General features: G+C 39.3%; 1 pseudogene; it reads left to right on the top strand.

The window, feature by feature from the left end:
* Positions 1-20069, top strand: part of LOC137255257 (uncharacterized) — a 285609-nt pseudogene that overhangs the window by 32867 nt on the left and 232673 nt on the right.

Here is a 20069-nt window from a genome sequence, read left to right as displayed (position 1 = left end):
TGCAGGAGATGGCTGAGTATCAGACAATGGCAGGACAAGCAGAACAATCAGGCACAGCAATATGATGATCACAACTAGTCGTGTTAATCTCAAGAGGATGTCAAAACAAGCTCTTAACCATGCACTCATTCAATTACTACCTAGTAACATTTTAACCTAGAACGTCAGGGTATCATGTCGTCAGCACTCTCACTTGGTGAAATCCTGACAACAAATCAAACTGACATCGCCTTTATAACCGAACACAAACTTCTACACCATTCAATGGAATTCATCAACTCCATCCATCTTGATTACATATCCTTTGCTAAAACACAGTCTCTAACGGGAACAAACTTACGATGTGGAAAAGGAGGCGTTGCCATCATGTGCAAGACAACTCTGTCCCCTTACGGAACACTCTTAGATCACATACAAAGTGAACGGATAATTGGCATCCAACTTGTGCTGAAAGACATGCCCCCGCTCTTCATGTTCTCAGTGTATATACCAACTCCGAGTAGGAACTGCTGAATATCAAACAGTCCTCAAGATGTTCACGACTACTACAGCAGCGACGGTGTGGTTGTATTCTTGGGAGATTTTAATGCGAGACTAAACTCCCCTCCATCATCCCAATTGAGTGAGTAAGTGAGTTAATATTTAACGCAATATTTTAACCATATCGTGACTGATTATACGTGACAAAAACCGAAATATATATGCATATTATGAAGAACCTGTCGATGAAGGACGGTAAAACAACTAAATTATCACAGTTAGTATTAAAACTAGCGTGGAACCTTAAAAAATGATAGTATCACTATTTGGACGGTACAATATAAAAACAGGCCATAGATCGCCAAATACAGAGGGCAGATCACCATCCTAGGGACTCATCCCAAAAGAATTCTTCTCTCAGAGTTTGTAGCTGACAACAACTTAATCTCAGTTATATCGAACGAAAACACAAGCAGCAGCTACACGTTCACTCCTGCCACAACACAGATTGACTACATTTTCATCTCCAGTGAGAATAAATGTCACATCCATCACGTCTACATACAAGATGAAGATGATTTACACTGTTTTTCAGATCACCTCCCTATCGTTGCTCACACTGTGCAACATGAAATTGCCCACTCGAAGAAACGAGACCTTCATGGAAACATTGTGATGATACAGCTTCTGAATCCTACTCTGATGCTCTGTCTCGTGCGCTAAGAAACTACAAACGTCTTCAGAGAGATTTCAAACGTGCCCAAAGAACTGCCTCCTAAGACCTTATTGAACAAAACCCCAAAGCCTTTGAACAGTACGCAGAGTGGGATTGCAAGCTTTTCTTGAAAATGTCGCAAGCTAAGAAAGGAAGGAATGGCAATTACTGTGCACATATGACTGTTGATAAGCACGATGTCTGGGATCCATTGGGTTTATGCACCTCCTTTGCCGATTTCCATCATTCAGTTCATACTCCTCAGACAAATCCAGACTTTCACCAGCATTTCCTGCAAGAAACAGAACGGAAACTAAATGAGTTAATCCTCCTCCCCAAATCGTGATCACATCCAAGCATATTCCTCACTGTGACGAAACTGGAAGTATAGTAGAAACACAAACGGAACAAGCTGCTGGACAAGACAGCATACAAAATGAAAACATCATATATGATGGACCTCAGCTTATTTTTCATCTCTTTTTCATTTCAACGCCATGATACAGTCTGCGGATGTTCCTCAAAACTGCAACATAGGCATCATCATACACACAAAGGAAACGACAAGCCAAAACACTTTGCAAACAGCTACAGACCCATTACTTTACTGCCAGTTCCTTGTAAACTGTTTAGAAAACTCTTGAACAGCAACCTTCCAAATGGATTACCAGCACTGGTACCTTACTCCCGAATGCACAACAATAAGGTTATCAACAAGGACTTGGATGCACAACAACCTCTTTTAACTTATCAGAATCCATTCACCATAACCGAGAGTTAAGGAGTAAAGTGTACGGAGCCTTCATCGATGACAAGCAGGCATTCAACACTGAATGGCATAGTGGACTCTTTGTCAAATTAGCTAACCTCGGAATCACTGGTAGAACATGGAAATTATTTGTGAACTGCCTCTATGACCTTAAAAGTCTTGTTGCAGTTAACGGTGTCATTCAGAACACTTCTCCATCAAGCAACGAGTAAGACAAGGAGGAGTACTCTCGACCTTCATGTACCTGGTATTTATCGACGATCTGCTGAATCAATTTCAATATTCAGGACATGACATATGTGTGAAATTTGAACCTTGGGAACCCGACATTAGCAGATGACCTCACAGTAGTCTCCCTTCATCCCACTGGACTCCAACCACTTCTTGATATAATCACTTCATATAGCTCCAACTGGAGATACGAGGTAATCCTACTAAGTGCCAAGTTATCGTCTTCAGTCAGCAATGCACTCAAATTAAGTATCGTGTCTTCTTTCTTGCTGGCAAACCACTTCGCAGCAGTGACTGCATCTCCCACCGTGGAACTAAAGCCTGCAACAATCTAAAGCATTCACAGTCTATAAAAACCGCTTGTCGTAAAGTAAGAGCCTCTTACCATTCCCTTACTGGTATTGGCATACAGCTCAATCCTCTGATTGCACTGTCAACAGTGAAGAAAATTGTACTGCCAATCCTTCTTTATGGATGTGAACTTTGGACGAACAGATTTCAGCAAGATGGAATTTTATTAGAAACGACATGGCCTTACATGACAAAGCACGCGCTGGGTTGCAACTGACGTGGGCGTAATTCTTTTTCGGCCTTACAGGTATAGCTTACCAATCTGGTTGCCAATTGTAGAAATTATTTCGCTCACTGCTCAAAATGTAAATATTGCGTCAGTTTGTATCAGAGACGGTTTGTGGGGTTAAAGTGGTTAAAGCGGTCGCTCGTCGCGATTTCCCACATGGGTACAACTTGTGAAGCCCATTTCTGGTGTCCCCCGGCGAACTTTTGCTGGAATAAAAAAGGTCACTCTTTCCCAAGCGTAATATGACTGGACCTGCAGTGTGTAACGTGAAAGATGTTTACTGCACAAGAAGCCTTCAGCCGTTAAACTTTGGAATTACACATAAAATATACGTATGTTGCAAAAGAAGTAACTGCTGTTCCAAACAGTCAATTTTCTTAAAGGGGTCTTACGTGACAAACAATGAACTACGATGGATATACTTTGTACCAAATTGTTACGTTTAGTAGCGTATAATTAATAGGATGATACTAGTGAAAACGGCCCCCAGCCGAAACGGCCCAATGATCATTTAAACAAAACAGCCATCACCCACGAGAAAACGGCGTTTTGGCCAACAGAAAACGGCAACAATATATATCAGAAAACTATATGTATATAATATTGCTTTTATTCATCTCTAAATCAGTATTACACTAGGAAGGCCATGATAAACACCTCTGGGGTGAATGTTATCCAGCACTCGCAGCCTTTCGAGCAATCTCATTGGTCCGCTGAACGTAAGTAATTTTTTCAGAACAAATTCATTACATTAGCGCGAAATTTAAAAATCGTCTTTGGTTTTTTTCGTTGAAACATGATCGGGTGTCAAATTAATAGCTCATCCAAAACTTTTCGCTCTCAAACCATGCCGTCTTGTTTACCGATACTATAAAACTTCGGTTCAGCGATCAAGCGAGAGGCTGCGAGTGCGGGATAACGTTCACCACAGAGGTGTTTTGGTTTGATTTTCGAGTTTGAGGACGTATTAAAGTCAATAAAATGGGTGTTGTGTCGTGGAAATCAGGCAGGATGTGTGGGAACATGTATATTTGAGAGGTACGTGTGCATAGTTTTGAATGTCATCGAATTCTTAGCGTGCATTTCAGCTTGAAATCGGAACGAGTCGATGTCTGCACGACAACTCAAAATGGCAGCTGCTGCTCCTTTACTCTATTAATATATATGAGTGAGTGAGTGAGTGAGTTAATATTTAACGTCACATCGGCAGTATTGCAGCCATATTGTGACGAGAGCATTCCTAAAAATGGAATCTATGCATATGATAAAAACCTGTCGACGAAGGACAGTAAAACAACTAGAATATCACAATGAGAAATAAAACTAGCGTGAAAGGTTAAAACTAATATCCCTATTCAGACAACACAATATAAAAACAGGCTATATAGATCACCAACAACTGAAAGTAGATCACCACACTAGGGGCCATGGGGACTTACAGTACTTCTGCTACCTGTATGGTCCCTAGCTGGATTTACACCATCCTCTCAGCTGCTGGTGACTGTATGCAAGATTAGCCACAATTTAAAATGACAGAAATACTACGACTAAAAAACAGGAAGATCAAATTTGACTTTAAATGTTTTGGGACTTACGTACCCTCTCAGGAGGACAATAATTTTACAGTGCTTTAACCCCCCTCGAGGACACAGCCACTAACACTCTAAGTTCCTAATTCGAAATTCCAAGCATAAAATATTTATATATTTACAATTCATTTAGCAAATCTAATTCTTTTAAAAATGCAATAATTAAATGAGAACTAACATTATTAAAAAGATCCTTCAAAGTTTTTGAATTAAAATATTTATCCCTTGTGATGGAATATTCAACACAGTCAAGCAGGACATGCTTGACTGTGATTCCTTCATCACAAGGGATACAAAACGGAGGATCTTCACCTTTTAATAGATAGTCGTGAGTATACCTCGTATGGCCAATGCGACATCGTCGCATAATGACCTCTTCAAATCTGGACTGACAACCCAAGTAAGTATAACCGATATAAAGTTTTATTTCATGTAATTTATTTATACCTACCTGGGTGTCCCACTTCTTCTGCATCAGATCACGGATATAAGATCTTATTGTAGCTTTATAATCAGAGTATGGAATAAGAAGTGGTGTCACAGATTTGTTGAGTGCCGCCTTAGCAGCAAGATCGGCCATTGTGTTACCAGAAATGCCTACGTGACTAGGTAACCAACAAAGGACGACGTCGCACTGGCCAGTAGCAAGATTATTGTACAATTCAATAGTTTCTATTTAAAGTGGATGTTTACAAGAAATGTTTTTAATAGCCTGAAGGCAAGAAAGAGAGTCGGAATATATTATATACTGTTTACGTTTCGGGTGTCTTTGAATATATTTAAGAGCTGTTAATATGGCATTAGCTTCAGCTGTAAAAATAGAACTGTTGTCTGGTAATCTAGAAGATATTGTTCTGGATCCAATGACAGTAGCACAAGCAACTGCACCACCGTCCTTGGACCCATCTGTAAATAAGGATTTATAATTGCTATATTTATGTTTCAATTGATGATATTCTTGTTTATATTGTAAGTCATTAGTTTCTGATTTTTTAAATGTAGTTAACGTTAGGTCAACTTGTGGTCTAACCAACTGCCAAGGAGGAGAAGAAAGAAGACGGGAAGGAGCTATATTATCTAGCTCAATGCCGGCAGCAGTAATGAAAGGCTTAATTCTCAGCCCAAGAGGTGGAACAAGAGATGATTTCTTGTTATATAAATCTTCATAAGTTGAATTAAAGACACAGTGAAATGCAGGATTAGACTCATTAGAATATAACTTTGTAACATATTGTAAGAATAATTTTATACGGCGTTGGGTAAGAGATGGTTCGTCTGCTTCGACGTAGAGACTGTCGATAGGTGAAGTTCTGAAGGATCCAAGACAAAGACCTTGGTGATGGACAGAATCTAATAGTTTCAGGTTGCTTTTGCAGGCTCCACCATACACGATGGAACCATAGTCAAGTTTTGAGCGGACAAGTGATCGATATAAGTGTAGGAGGGTAGCTTGATCACCTCCCCACTTTGAATTAGAAACTACTTTTAATAAATCCAGCGCCTTCAGGCATTGATTTTTTAAAGATTTGATATGGGGGAGAAACGTTAAATGTGAGTCGAAAATCAAACCCAATAACTTTGCCTCCTTAACGACTTTGATGGGAGTGTTATTTAAAAACAATTCTGGATCTTTATGTGGTTTGTATTTTCTACAGAAATGTATACACCTGGTTTTCGATTTAGAAAATTTAAAGCCGTTTTCAAGACACCATTTGTTAATTTTGTTTAAGCACAACTGCACTTGCCGTTCAATAGTATGCATATTTTTTCCACGACAAGAAATATTGAAATCATCCACGAAAAGTGATCCATCTATTGAATCATTTAAAACCTTGGATAAACTGTTAATCTTGATACTAAAGAGTGTTACAGACAAAATACTGCCTTGTGGAACACCCTGATCCTGATTATAATGGTCAGACAGGGATGATCCCAATCGGACTTGAAATTGCCTGTCTTTTAAAAATTGTGAGATAAAATGAGGCAAACGACCTCTCAAACCGAAATCATATAAATCCTTTAAAATGCCATACTTCCAAGTGGTATCATATGCTTTCTCCAGATCGAAGAAAATTGATACAACGTGTTGTTTATTTACAATAGCATTCTTAACATAGGATTCTAATCGTACTAAATGATCAATAGTACTTCGGTTTTTCCGGAAACCACATTGAATATCTGTGATAAGATTATTCGTTTCCAAATACCAGACTAATCTATTGTTTACCATTCGTTCCATGGTTTTACAAACGCAACTGGTTAACGATATAGGGCGGTAATTTGCGGGATCTGTATGATCCCGGCCAGGCTTTGGTATGGGGATTACAATGGCATTGTGCCACGACTGAGGAACATTTCCTGAAATCCAAATACGGTCAAATATTTCCAAAAGTGTCAAAAGACATGTCTCAGGTAAATGTTTCAGTAACTGGTAATGAATGTTGTCATCACCAGCTGCAGTATCATGAGCTTGCTCGAGAGCAGTATGTAGCTCATGTAATGAAAATACTTCATTATAATCTTCACCGTTATTGGAGTCAAAGTTAATTCTTTGTTTTTCTTGTCGATTTTTATATTTCTGAAATTCAGGTATATAATTTGATGATGATGAATTTCTGGAAAGAGTTTCACCAATTTTATTTGCAATGTCACCCTTACCAGTTATCAATTTATCACCTTCTTTGAGATGTTTAACAGAGGATTTGGAACCTTTGCCTTTTATTCTTTGGACCATATTCCACACCTTAGACATGGGTGTGCGCGAATTAATGTTGGAAACATATTTCCTCCAAGACTGGCGCTTGTTTTGTTTATAAGTTCGTCGTGCTTTGGCACTCGTAATTTTAACAGTATTTAAGTTGTGGACGGTAGGATGTCGGCGAAAGTATTTTTCTCCTTTCTTCCTACACTTTCTTGCTTGTTTACATTCATTGTTGAACCATGGTTTACGAAGGTGTGGAATTTCAGAGGACTTAGGAATTGATTGGTCAGCGATTTCTTTTAACTCAGCTGAAAACAACTCTATCGGATCTGATACATTCATAAAGTTTTCCGGTATTAATTTTTCCATACACAGCATTTCATATAAAGGCCAATTGGCTTTATTAAAATTCCACCGTGATAAAAGGGGATCATCGGGTTTGATAGCTTTTAGGACAGTTGGGAAGTGGTCACTTCCGCAAAGGTCGTCATGAACAGACCAGTCAAATTCGTTGTAAACATTCGAATCAACGAGGGACAGATCAAGTGCAGAATAGGTTCCTGTTCCAGGATGTAAATAGGTGTTTGATTCGTCATTAAAAACACACAAGTTATTATCAAATATAAAATCCTCAATAATCTGACCTTTATGGTTTGTGCTTGTACTTCCCCATAGAGGGTTGTGCCCGTTCAAATCGCCCATGATGATACAGGGCTTTGGTAATTGATCATAGAGATTTTGGAGATCAGTTTGTCGGAGAACAGATGAAGGTGGAATGTACAAAGAGCACAGAGTAAACGCAATGTGCAGGCTGAGGCGAATATCTACCGCTTGGAGATTGGTATTCAAATGAACATCGCTGTGAATGATGTTACGTCTTACTAATATAGTTGAACCTCCAGTCGCTTTATCCCCTGGAGGAGAAAAAGAGTGATAACAAGTGTACTGCCTTAAATCAAATGTAACAGTATGTTTGAGATACGTCTCTTGGAGACATAGTGCTGACAGTTTAAGGTCTTGCACTAACAACTGTAGTTCATTAAAGTTATGTTTAAGTCCTCTGCAATTCCATTGTACTAGATTAGCTGAATGGCTCACGGAGGGATAAGTATCTAAGGATCAGTAACAGGAGATACTGCTCTACCTTTCTTTTTGGGTGAGTGACCATTTGAATGGCCACCAGCGCTCACACGGGTGGATACTTCAGTATCCATATCTTCGAGCAATCCATATTTATTATGAAATTGCACTGTGTCTTTTAGTGCTTTTGGCAATCTGTCAGACTGAATATGTTTTTTCTTTGTATCCACTTTGGTAGATTTGGACGGTTTGATTTGATTTGAGTCTGTCTGTGTAGAAGATGTTCCTTTCTGTTTTGGTGATGGATCTGTGGCCGGTTTGGAACTTACGGTATTTTGTAATTGATCTGAAAGGGATTTGGGATGGTCGGAATGTACCCAGGAAAGATCTGTCTGACAGGGTATAGACACCGTGACCTTTTTAGCTACTGAAGCATATGATGGACTTTCTGAAATAGGTGCAAGAAGTCTGGCTTGTGTTCTGGCATCAGAGTAACTCAGTCGTTTTTCACTTTTTAATCTCTGCACAGTGGCCTCATATTTCCAAAGAGGACAGTCTTTAGAAGATGCCATATGGTCTCCTTTGCAATTTAAACACTTGATGGTGTTGGTACATGTTTTCCCATCATGGTCAGGTTCTCCGCATCTAAAGCAAGCTATTTTATTCCTACAAGAATTTTGCCCATGGCCGAACTTCTGACAGTTAAAACAACGAGTAGGGCGTGGGATAAAGAGATCTATACTCATGGAGAAACATCCAACCTTAATAGAAGGAGGCAGAACTGGGGTGTCAAAGGTCAAAAGATATGTATTGGACGGGAATACACGGTCATCTTTACGGTATGTGAATCTTTTTGCCTCAATGACACCTTGACTTCTGAGTTGAGAGACAATGTCTTCAACAGAAATGTCAGCGAGACTTCGGTCTCTCTCACGGATTAGTCCTTTGGAAAAGTTAAGTGTCTTGTGTGCTGAACATGTAATTGGAATGTCAGCTAGTTTGGTTGACGTCATGAGATTAATGGCCTGTGACTTCCTGACACATTCTACCAGAAGACCCCCAGACCGTAATTTGGAAACATTCTTCAACTCACCAGCTTTACCTTGTAGGCCCTTTTCTAACAGAAATGGGGAATAGGAAGCAAGGGTTCGTTCGCCCTTTGCTTCCAAAACAAGAAAGTGTGGCCAAGTATCCCTCTCAGAATATAACAATTTCGTCACAACGTCATCTTCATCAGAGTCAAGCTCAGAATCAGATTCTGAAAGTTGCCGTTTTGGTTTTTTGGGATTTTGCTTACTCATAATGAATAGTAGAATGGTTCATCAAATCTGTTCCCTGCCCACCATGGAGCGCCTGCAAGGGCGTTGTCATGCGTAAGCGGAGTTCCAGTAAACTGACACCAAAGGGTTACAGAAATGATATACTCCAGTTAATCCAAAGGATCAACCAGATTGGCCCATGAGCCGCCGCCTTCTGGGAGTAAGCTCTAGGTAAGAACATAAAACAAATTCATGAACGTTCTGAGTATTCAGAATGAAGGTACCGAGTCAAGATATAACAAAATTACATACCACAGGGCTCGGCGTGACCAGCCGATTGATAGAATCGGGCCCATTCTACCACCCGTCTAGGTAAAGTTAGGACCAAAGTGGCGTGTTGGGCACAGTAACGCTATGCATCGCTCCCATACCCTCAGCCACCCGGATCCCCTCCTCCACCGTCACAGGGGCGCAACCCACGGTAAACAGGTTGCCCAATTTAATCGTCTCTTACGACCAGCAATGGGGTGCTGTGGACACATTCTGCCCCGGGTCCACACGGGAGAAGAGCACTTAGCGTTACCCAGCACCCACCACGAGGAGGTGGCTCTTCACGGGTGCCATTAATATATATGACGTGAGGGTATATCTATGGTCTATGTTTAACCTACAGTGCGATATCGGGTTCCTGTGATGATAACGTAGCAATTGCTAATGAGGAATCGTCAGCTGATAAGGTGGACATTCTAGCTGAAACTGCTGAATGTTTAGACTTCCTTCCTGATAGTAATAACCTGGAACTTTCAACATTCGCAAAGACATGACAGATGCTCATTTTCAACCCGTGAAGACAGAAATTGAATTAACGCTCCATAGAGGAGCATCTGCATTTTGGGAACTATCTCCAGGATCCTGACATTATGAATAAAGTACTCAATACAATCCATATTTTACCAAATGGTGGAAAGAGATAAAGAGACACAATGTTAGAATTTTGACAAGAATTCTGCAATCGGTGCACGTTGGCAGAAATGTGAAGGTTCCCTGTGTGAAGGAGTGAGGAGAAAAGGGACCCCCATCCCCAATTAAAAAAAAATCAAATCGAGAAAGCGGCCAACGTGTAGGAGAGAACGGCCCCTAACCCTGGAGAAACGGCCTCTGTGCCAAGTGAAAACTTATTACTATACTATAACTATTACTTATCCTAAATAATTTAAATTTACTTCATTGTGCATAAGCTTTTAAACATTGATTGACTGTTTTGTTGTTTTCGATATCCAATTCAGTGTAACCTTTGATGGCTGATTGGCTGTTGTAGTGGTGTTTGTGGTGACTGTAGATTTTACAGTTACGATTAGTTTGTAGAAGACGTTAATGAGGTAGTATCTTTATTAACTATCGGGATCAGATGAAGATTTACTGACATCAAAGGTTAATGAGGGAGTCCTACGTTAGGGCATATCAGAAGGGTGTCTTCGCCGGAAGGTGACTTTAAAGTGTTAGTTATTCGCATAAAGGCGAAACACGGTACTCCTCCATGTTTAGTGTTGGTGGCGATTAAATTATACGTGTACACAGTTCATTGGTCGTTCTTGCCGATTTCGTGAACAGTTTTTATCGAACCTGTCCCTCGTTCTGTGAAGAACACAAGGACATTTATATTATTTATACTTCTTAAGACTTAACCATCGTGTGACCATGCAATGGCCCCGATTCCGACGTAGATGTGTAACGGTTTACGCAGTGGCATCCAGAAGTAGTTGTACAGACTTTAATACTGTCTGTAGACGTTTTTAAAGAATATGTTGCCACAGCCGCTTGGGAAGTCTCTTTTCATTCTGTTGTGTTTGGACGTTTGAATCTAAACTAGTGCTTGTGTGTTTCAGGACCCTTGTTTTTCATTGTTTAAGAGAATGTTTCATTTCACTGAAATTCAACGAATAGTGAATCAGTTGCTTCAAGCCCTAAGATGTTGATAATAGTGCCCGTGCAGCACACAAAATATGTACATTCACTTTTGAAGTATAAATGGCCAAACCAGTGTAAGTGTATAGATGACTATCAAATTTTACACTGTTCCAGTATTGTTTGTAACGTCGTGCGGTTGTTGTCTTCCTCTGGGATTAAGGTTCCTGTATAAACACCCGAACCAATTGTTGCACATGTCCTCCCTTTCCGGACGAAGTGGAAAACGGAAAAACGGCCCCTGTTTATACACGCCCGTAACAGCTGCCTTCCTGCAAGGGAACCATCACTATCACTATGAGACCGAAGTGTGTATTCTGCTAGGAAACAGTGTACCAAAGTCAGGCCCATATATCCTGTCATGTCTGTGACATGTTGACGCATGGTGAATGTGATGTGGTTGCGTACGACAAGCATAGTTGCCTTTTAAGGTAAGCATGGGTTGCTGAAGGCCTGTTCTACCCCGGGACCTTCACTGGTCCATTTCCTTGGACTAATAACATACCAAACATACAAGAATGTACCAATGTTAATAATGCTTGTGGGCACCCATGAAGAGCCACCTCCTCGTGGTGGGTGCTGGGTAACGCTAAGTGCTCTTCTCCCGTGTGGACCCGGGGCAGAATGTGTCCACAGCACCCCATTGCTTGTCGTAAGAGGCGACTAAATTGGGCAACCTGTTTACCGTGGGTTGCGTCCCGTGTCGGTGGAGGACGGGATCCTGGTGGATGAAGGCAGATGGGCTTTTAACTGCTTTCTATTTGCCCAACACACCTCTTCGGCCCTTACTTCACCTAGACGGGTGGTTGGATGGGTCCTATTCAAGCAATCGGCTGGTCATGCCTGTGCATGGATTATATATATGTCATTGCACAAATTATATTTGGCCTTTTAATTTCGGTCTTGGCTGAATTATTCATCGACTTTTCTGGTTTTGGAATGTATTTTGCCTAGAGTCTTATGCCCAGAAGGCGGTGGCTCATGAGCCAATCTGGTGGATTAATTCTTTATAATTCTTCTACTGGAGTATATCATTTGGGTATCCTTGGTGCTGCAAGCTGGAGGCCCGCTTACTTTAGCATTATCCTTGTGATACTCCGTGGTGGGTGGGGAGCTCGGATGATGAACCATATTACACTGACTATGGCGTATGAAACCCCAACCCAAAAAACCAAAACGTCCACTTGATATTGACCCTGTTGATACTGACCATAGACCGTCTGCATCGATTGAGTATTGGCCGCGTTTCGTTGTGATTGAAACTGCTGACAAGGCACCGTTAAAGTTGAACCCCTTTGCTGTATCCAAGGGTATTCAAGGTATTGCTGGGGATGTGAAGAACATAAGACGTTTACGTTCAGGTGCCCTGCTAGTTGAGTGCGGGAAAAAGCAGCAAGCAACCAACTTGATGAACATGAAATCTTTCGTGGGCATTCTGGTCACCGTCTCTGCTCACAAGACCTTAAACACTAGTAAAAGTATCATCAGAGATTGTGATCGACTGTTTGCTGATTTGTCCAAAATTGACATAGTATCAGAAATGAAAGATCAAGGTTTGCTGTATGTCAAGTGCTTTTCAACCCGAAAGAACAATGAAACATTCCAAACAAATACATATCTGTTTACTTTCTCATGCCCAAATGCTCCGAAATCAGTGAAGGCAGGCTATTGTAACATGGAAGTTGATACCTACATCCCCAACCCGCTCAGGTGTTTTAAATGCCAGAAATATGGACACGGTGTAAATACTTGCACATTGTCTGTTGTGTGTGCTCACTGTGGTGAGAAGACACACACAACAGAAGATTGTGACAGTGATTATAAAAAATGCACCAACTGCTCAGTCGACCATTCTTCATTTTCTAAACAGTGTCCTATTTGGAAAGAGCAAATGGAGATCAATAAAATCAAATTTACTCAAAATATCTCTTTTTCCGAGGCCAAAAAACTGGTAAAGACATCTGATCTTCCAGAAAGCTATGCTACAGTAGCAAAAACATCGGGGTCTAACTCTAAAACAACATGAACCACAGGCTGCCAAACTACCTTGACTTGGGTAAATTGCGATTCTCCACAGCTTTTGTACCCTGCTATATCATCACAGACTGAGGAATCACTTCCTAGTACCTCAAAGTCGTCTTCTGATCACAAATCATCATCATCTCAGTCACATTCAAAGTCTTAATCAACAGCTGATAGTCAACAAACGTCGAAAAGTAAACCGAAGCCTAAGCCTGATGCTTCAAAACAACAAAGTGGCGGAGCTCCTAAGGGGTCACAAAATAAAATTCAATTGTTTAATAAATATGGGTCTCTTGAAGATATGGACGTTTCTGAAAACGTCCATTCTAGGGCACATAGCTTGTCGCCCTCCAAAAGAGTGCGGGGTAGATCCCCAGTAAATCCCCCCAAAAGATAGTTTATTCCACTAATATTGTACAGTGGAACTGCAAAGGACTGAGGACTAATTTACATGAATTACAGCTATTAGTCCAAGATTTTACACCTTCAGCGATATGTCTCCAAGAAACATATTTAAAACAAACAGATACATTTGACCTTCGTCAATTTAATGTATATCATTGTTTTTCACCTCCGGGTGATAGAGCTACTGGCGGGTCATCCGTTTTAGTCAGACAAAACGTTATTCAAAGCCCTGTTTCACTTAATACTAATATGCAGGCTGTTGCAGTGAGAATTACTTTACATGTAGCGTTTACGCTATGCTCCCTTTATATTTCGCCGTCTTCGACGTTCCTCCATCATCAAGGCGGAATTTTAAAACGGCTAACTGGGCTTTATATGAAACACTGTGTGCTGAAAAACGTAAACCTGAACGTTTTATTGGCGTTCCTGATGCTATTAAAAGTTTTTGTGATGAACTGAATTCCATAGCTGATGAGTGTATACCAAATTCCTCTGCACTTCCACATATTCGAAAACCATGGTTCAACGATGAATGCAAACAAGCTAGAAAGGCAAGGAAAAAAGCAGAACATTATTTCCGTCGCCATCCTATGGTGCATAATTTAAATAAATTTAAAATTTTAAATGCTAAAGCGCGGCGTACTTTTAAACAGAACAAACACCAATCGTGTTTTGGATTGGATATTATGTATCCAAAATAAATTCTCGGACATCCATGTCCAAGGTATGGAACATGGTCCAGAAAATTAATGGTAAAGGTACTAAATCTACAGTCCATCATCTTAAACATGGAGATCAATTCCTTACTGATAAATCAGATACTGCGAATAAACTGGGCGAAACTCTCGCTAAACATTCTTCGTCTTCTAATTATATACCTAAATTTCAGCAATATCAAAAACAACGAGAAAAGAAAACAATCAATTTCAATTCTGATAATGGGGAAGATTATAATGAAACGTTTTCTGTTCATGAACTCCATACTGCTCTTGATCAGGCTTATGACACTGCTACAGGAGCTGATAACATACATTATCAACTCCTGAAGCACTTACCAGAATCCTGTTTAGAAACGCTCTTATCAATTTTTGATGATATTTGGACATCGGGTAACTTTCCTCCCTCATGACGTGACGCCATAGTAGTACCAATACCTAAACTTGGACGTGATCATACAGATCCATCCAATTATCGTCCGATTTTACTAACTAGCTGTGTTTGCAAGGCCATGGAACGCATGATAAATAATCGACTTGTTTGGTACTTGGAAACTAATAATCTTATAACAGATATACAATGTGGTTTCCGTAAAAACAGAAGTATTGTCGATCACTTATTGCGTTTAGAATCATTTGTTAAAAACGCACTAATTAATAAACAATATGCTGTGTCTGTCTTTTTTTATCTTGAAAAAGCATATGACACAACGTGGAAATGTGGCATTTTAAGAGATTTACATGATTTCGGTTTGCGACGTCGTTTGCCTGAATTCATAGCCAGCATTTTAAATAACAGACAATTTCAAGTTCGCGTGAATTCTACCCTGTCTGATCATTATAATCAGGATCAGGGTGTTCCACAAGGCAGTATTTTATCTGTCACACTTTTTAGTATAAAGATTAACAGTTTATGAAAAGTTTTAAATGATTCCATTGATGGATCGTTATTTGTGAATGATTTTAATATTTCTTGTCGTGGTAAAAATATGCATACCATTGAGCGGCAACTGCAGTTGTGTTTAAACAAGATTATTAAATGGTGTCTTGAAAACGGGTTTAAAGTTTCTAAATCGAAAACTAACTGCATACATTTTTTGTCGTAAATACAAACCAAATAAAGACCCTGAACTCTCTCTAGATGGCACACCAGTTAAAGTTGTGAAGGAAGCTAAGTTCTTGGGCCTCATTTGTGACTCACACTTAACGTTTTTACCGCATATTAAGTCATTTAAAACTAAATGCCTGAAAGCACTTGATTTGTTGAAAGTGGTTTCATATTTTAAATGGGGAGGGGATCAAGCTACCCTTCTCCATCTATATCGATCTCTCGTGCGTTCTAAACTTGATTATGGCTACATCGTCTATGGTGGAGCCCGCAAAAGCAACTTAAAAGTATTAGATTCAGTCCATCATCAAGGTCTAAGACTTCGTCTTGGCTCCTTTCAAACTTCACCTGTTGACAGTCTGTATGTCAAGGTTGATGAGCAGCGACGGATAAAATTAGCTTTACATCATGTAACAAAACTATATTCAAATGAGTCAAACCCTGCATATAACTGTGTTTTCAATCCTCTGTATGAGAATTTATACAATAAGAAATCTCTTGTTCCCCCTCTTGGTTTAAGAATAAAACCACTTATTCCTGCTGCCAGCATTGAGCTGGATAATGTAGCCCCTTCCCGTCTTCTTTCTTCTCCTCCTTGGCAGTTGGTTAGGCCTTAAGTCGACCTAACATTAACTACATTAAAAAAATCAGAAACCAATGAAGTACAATATAAGCAAGAGTATAATCACTTAAAACATAAATGTAGCAATTATAAATCCTTATTTACAGATGGGCCCAAGGACGGTGGCACAGTGGCTTGTGCCACTGTCATTGGATCCAGAACAATATCTTCTAGATTACCAGACAACACTTCTATTTTTACAGCAGAAGCGAACGCCATATTAACAGCTCTTAAATATATTGAAAGACACCCTCAACATAAACAATATATAATCTATTCCGATTATCAAATTGCGATGTATCAAATTAGCTTTACAGTATGTAACAAAATTATATTCCAGTGAGTCAAACCCTGCATATAACTGTGTTTTCAGTCCTCTGTGTGAGGACTTATACAATATGAAATCTTCGCTTGTACCGCCTCTTGGTTTAAGAATTAAACCATTTCTTGCTGCTGCCGGCATTGAGCTGGAAAATATAGCTCCTTCCCGTCTTCTCTCTTCTCCTCCTTGGCAGTTGGTTAGGCCCCAAGTGGACCTAACACTGACCACATTTAAAAAATCAGAAACTAATGAATTACAGTATAAACAAGAATATAATCAATTGAAACATAAATATAGCAGTTATAAATCCTTATTTACAGATGGGTCCAAGGACGGTGGCGCTGTGGCTTGTGCCACTGTCATTGGATCCAGAACAATATCTTCTAGATTACCAGACAATAGTTCTATTTTTACCGCTGAGGCTAACGCCATATTAACAGCTCTTAAATATATTCAAAGACGCCATAAACATAAACAATATATAATCTATTCCGACTCTCTTTCTTTCCTTCAGGCTATTAAAAATATTTCTTGTAAACATCCACTTTTAATTGAAATTATTGAATGGTATAATAATCTTGCTACTGGCCAATACGACATCTTTTACTGGTTACCAAGCCACGTTGGCATTTCCGGTAACACAATGGCCGATCTTGCTGCTAAAGCAGCACTCAACAAATCTGTGACACCACTTCTTATTCCCTACACTGATTATAAAGCTACCATTAGATCTTATATCCGTGATCTGATGCAGAAGAAATGGGACACCCAGGTAGGCATAAATAAATTACATAAAACAAAACCCTATATTGGTTATTCCTACTTGGGTTGTCAGATCAGTTTTGAAGAGGTAATCATGCGACGATTTTGTATTGGCCATACGAGATATACTCATGAATACCTGTTAAAAGGTGAAGTTCCTCCGTTTTGTATCCCTTGTGATGAGAGAACCACGGTCAAGCTTATCCTGCTTGACTGTGTTGAATTCTCCATCATAAGGGATAAATATTTCATTGTAAAAAACAATTAAGGACCTTTTTAACACTGTAAGTTCTCATTTAATACTTGGATTTTTAAAATAAATTGATTTCATCACTGAAGTTTGATTATTATGTTCTGTGAATAGTTGCATTTTAATTCATGGTCGTTTAGATTAGTAACTTGAATTGTTAGTTGCTGTACCTTCAAAGGGGGTTGAAGTACCGTAAAATTATTGTCCTCCTGTGAAGGTACGTAAGTCCCAAAACGTTCCATGCACTTTTAGACTTCCACTGTTTTTAATCGTAGCAGTTTAGTCACATCTAGCCAAAAATTAAAAATACTAACAGCTGAGGGGATGATGTAAATCCAACTAGGGTCCATGCAGGTAACAAAGATACTGTAGGTCCCCATTGCCCAGGTATGGTGATCTGCCTTTAGTTATTGGCAATCTATAGCCTGATTTTATGTTGTATTGTCCGAATAGTGATATAAGTTTTAACTTTCCACACTAGTTTTGACAGGCTTTATAGTATCCATATATATCATTTCAGTAGTAAATGTTCTCGTCACGATATGGTCGAGATATTGCCGATGTTATGTTAAATGTTAACTCACTCACTCACTCCATACACTGATTATAAAGCTACCATTCGATCCTATATACGTGATCTGATGCAAAAGAAGTGGGACATCCAGGTAGGCATAAATAAATTACATGAAATAAAACCATATGTTGGGTACACCTACTTGGGTTGTCGGTCCAGATATGAAGAGGTCATTATACGACGATGTCGTATTGGCCACACCAGGTATACGCATGAATATCTTATGAAAGATGAGGATCCTCCGTTCTGCATCCCTTGTGATGAAATAATCACAGTCAAGCATGTCTTGCTTGACTGTGTTGAATATTCCACTACAAGGGAAAATTATTTCAAATGAAGAACGATGAAGGACCTTTTTAGTAAAGTAAGTTCTCATTTAATTATTGCATTTTAAAAAGAATTAGATTTGTTGTCTGACTTGTAAATAGATATGTATTTTATGATTGGAAGTTGAATTAGTGACTGAGATTGTTAGTGGCTGTATACTCGAGGGGGTTGAAGTACCGTCAAATTATTGTCCTCCTAAGAGGGTACGTAAGTCCCAAAACATTTAATCGTCCATTTTGTTTAGCCGTAGTATTTCTGTCATTTTAATTTGTGGCTAATCTTGCATACAATCACCAGCAGCTGAGAGAATGGTGTAAATCCAGCTAGGGACAATGCAGGTAGCAGAAGTACTGTAACTCCCCATGGCCTCTAGTATGGTGATCTGCCTTTAGTTGCTGGTGATCTATAGCCAGTTTTTATATTGTATTGTCTGAATAGTGATATTAGTTTTAACGTGTCACACTAGTTTTAGTTCTTACTGTGATATTCTAGTTGTTTTGCTGTCCTTTGTCGACAGTTTTTTTTACCATAGACATAAATTCCTTTTTTCAAGAATGTTCTCGGCACGATATGGCTGCAATACTGCCGATTTGACGTTAAATATTAACTCACTCACTCTCACTGGTGTATTGCTGACGCTTTTGCGAGCTTGTTGTTGTGATTGTACGTGCGCTTCCAACAGTTTCAGGAAGTGTAATTATGAGTTACCAAGTTTCCAAGCAATAACATAATATCTGTATGTACTTATCAAATTTCATCTTTAAAATATATTTCACGTCTTTGGGAATATTTTAGTCTGAATTTCTAGGAACAGATTCAACCTTACAGCAAGGTTGTACGAATGTCCAGTAAGCGAAATATTTAAAGTCACATTTCACTTTCTGCTTTGTGATTTAACGTAGATTTTTTATTTGCATATCCAATGAATCAAATCCCATTTGTGATTATTAAACCCTTTTAAAGAATATAACTATATAATATATAAATATAAAGTGAACATCTGGTAATAATTACGTAAGAATATGTCTTTGACAAATATGTTTTTCTCTTTTTTTTATCAAGGAGGTTTAGTTCTTTTAAACAAATGAGTAAGGACAAAAACAACAATACAGTGCATGACTACTTCGGTATTAAATACCAGTGGAATCATACAGGAATACAGTTATCATTCCTGTTTGATGTAGATATGATGATCCTACGCCAAAATGAAATTCTTCCAGTGGGGCACGAGTCGCTGTTCGAATTGTCACGGAATAACACGAGTTCGCACATGAATGAAGCCAATTGCTAGAAGAAAATTTAAAATTATGTTTATACAAATCACAATACCGAGAAGATACTTGTTAGAATTGGTCTTCAGCAACCAAGTGGCGACTGACGGAATCGGGTGTTCAGGCAGCAGATATATGCCATCTAAAGCTCATAGATCAATGTTTATGCTGTTTATCACTGGATTGTCTGGTTCAGACTCGATTATTTACAGACCGCCGCCATGTAGCTTAAATATTAAGAAACACCAGATTCTACGCATAGTCAAGATCTTCAGTGCGACGTTTCGGTGTGGGTACTAAGAAAGTAGCTATCAACAGAGG

This window comes from Haliotis asinina, chromosome 11 (assembly GCF_037392515.1).
Source record: "Haliotis asinina isolate JCU_RB_2024 chromosome 11, JCU_Hal_asi_v2, whole genome shotgun sequence".
In the NCBI taxonomy this organism is placed as follows: Eukaryota; Metazoa; Mollusca; class Gastropoda; order Lepetellida; family Haliotidae; genus Haliotis; species Haliotis asinina.
The sequence above is the reverse complement of the archived record's forward strand: the minus strand, read 5'-3'. Positions and strand labels throughout refer to the sequence as shown.